The following is a 2,381-nucleotide window of genomic DNA, read 5'->3' as shown; positions in this document are numbered from 1 at the left end:
ATACAAGTGAATGAAGGAATGGATATTACAACTTTCTTATTCATTCATATTAATATTTGTTTCTCCCTCTAGATTGTAAGCTTGTTATGGGCAGGGAATGTCTCTACTAATTATGTTTGTTTCATGCTCTCCTAAGTGCTTCGTACTGTGCTCTGCACACAGTAAGTGCTCAATAAATAATGATTGATTGATTCAGGAACTATTTCCCCAGCCTTGAGACGGCAAGCTAGGGGGTGAACACAGGAACCAGATTACCTTCCTCCTAATAAGAAAGTCCCATGGGAGTCTTGTCTTGACTTATGCCCTCGAGTCATTTCTGACCCATAGTGAGACAACTGACACATCTCTCAGAATGCCCCACTCTCCATCTGCAATTGTTCTGTTAGTGTATCCATTGAGTTTTCTTGGTACAAATACAGAAGTGGTTTACCATTTCCACCTTCCGTGCAGTAAACTCAAGTCTCCACCTTTGACTCTCCAATGCCCAGCATGGGTGAGTTTTGACTTATAGCAGATTGCCTTCCACTCGCTAGCCACTAGCCAAGCTAGGAATGAAAAGGATAGGCCTCTGCTTGACTCTCCCTCCCATAGCCGAAACAAGTAGAGTACTAGAAACTCTCTAGGTGCAACTCTGAGAGGAGCCCAAGGGAGAAGTTGGTTGGTTATATGGTTCATACACATATCATTTAGATTAAGTCTCAGTTCCAGGTCCCTCTGGGACCTTTCTTTCCTAGTTAATCAATCAATCAATCAATCAATTCTATTTGAGTGTTTACTGTGTGCGGAGCACTGTACTAAACACTGTACAGCACAACAATATAGCAAACACATTTCCTGTCCACAGTGAGCTCACAGTCTACGGAGCAAGGCAATTTGTGCATTGCAAGCTCCTCAAGGGAAGGACTGGGTACTTTTAACACTCCCCAAATGACATATTTGAATTTAAACAAGGTTTTGTGTGTAGAATTAACAAGTACACTAATGAAATCTCCAGAATTTTAAGTGAAGATTAAATGACACCTTATTTTCATAGTTCATATCTCCAGACTGTAAGCTTGTCTTTAGACTGTATGCTTGTTGCGGGCAGGAATCTGTCTTCCAAGTGCTTAATATAGTGCTTTGCACACAGTAAACGCTCAATAAATACAATTGAATGAATGAATGAAATGACTGGTGAAAAACAAGCAGTCATTACTGAAAAATCCTAAATCCAAAGAAATTATTATTAAGTGCCGATGAGTCGTTTTCAATTCATAGCAACTCCATAGATATACTTTCTCCAGAATGTCCTGTCCTCTGCCATGATCTGTAACCTTGCTAATGGTTCTTCTGTTATCACTGTTATGGTCTCTAGCCATCTAGCTGCTGGTCTGCCTCGTCCGCAATTTCCCTGGACTTTTCCTTGTATTAGTGTCTTCTCCAGAGAATTAGTCCTCTTGATTATGTATCCAAAGTGGAAATGGAAATGGAAGCCAAGGCTAAATATCATTTCAACTGCTTAAGGGGTGGAAGGAGTCTGATACTGTTGCTAATTTCACAATGTTGCTTTCCAACTTTTGGCTTTCTTTCCAGTGGTTTGAGAAGTTGCTGTGAAATTAATAGCCAAAATTCAAACTTACTGCTCAAGTCAAATTTAGCTCCCATAATGTATATATTCTGCTACCCAGATTACTTTTCAAAAAAAAAGTCAGTCCATGTCTCTCCACTCCTCGAGAGCCTCTAGAGGTTGCCCATCCACTTTTGCATAAAACAGAAACTCTTAACCAACATCTTTAAAACATTCACTCAGCTTGTTCCCTCCTACCTTACCTCAATTTGCTACTACAAACTAGCCCACACCTTTGCTCCTCTAATACCGAACAGCTCACTCTCCGTCAGTCTCATTTATCTCACTGCTGACCCCTTGCCTACATCCTCCCTTTGACCAGGAACTCCCTCCCCCTTCACATACTCTCCCCACCTTCAAAACCACATCTCCTTCTAGTGGCCTTCCCCTACGATGCCTTCTTTCCTCCATTCTACATCACCTGGGCACTTTGATAATAATAATAATAATAATAATAATGGTACATGTTAAGTGCTTACTATGTGCCAAGCACTGTTCTAAGTGCTGGGAAAGATACAAGTTAATCAGGTTGGCCATAGTCCATATCTCACATGGGGTTCCCAGTCTTCATCCCCATTTTAGAGATGAGGTAACTGAGGCCCAGAGAAGTTAAGTGACTTGAGGTGTGTAGAACCCAGGTCCTTCTGACTCCCAAGCCTGTGCGCTACCCACTAAGCTACTACAAACCATTAATCACTTGATATTCACCCCACCCTCATCCCCAAACACTTATATACATATTTGTAATTTATTTTAATGTCTGTCTCTCCCTCCA

At 41.2% G+C, this 2,381-nt stretch overlaps 1 non-coding gene across 1 annotated transcript; it reads right to left on the bottom strand.

The window, feature by feature from the left end:
- Nucleotides 1-503: 503 nt before the first annotated feature.
- LOC119938268 lies at nt 504-641 on the bottom strand. Its single transcript, XR_005454386.1, has one exon. It is a non-coding gene; the product is annotated as a small nucleolar RNA SNORA7 (small nucleolar RNA).
- Between the last annotated feature and the right edge of the window lie 1,740 nt (nt 642-2,381).

Source organism: Tachyglossus aculeatus, chromosome 1, assembly GCF_015852505.1.
Source record: "Tachyglossus aculeatus isolate mTacAcu1 chromosome 1, mTacAcu1.pri, whole genome shotgun sequence".
NCBI lineage: Eukaryota > Metazoa > Chordata > Mammalia > Monotremata > Tachyglossidae > Tachyglossus > Tachyglossus aculeatus.
This window is presented reverse-complemented; position numbering and strand designations above follow the sequence as displayed.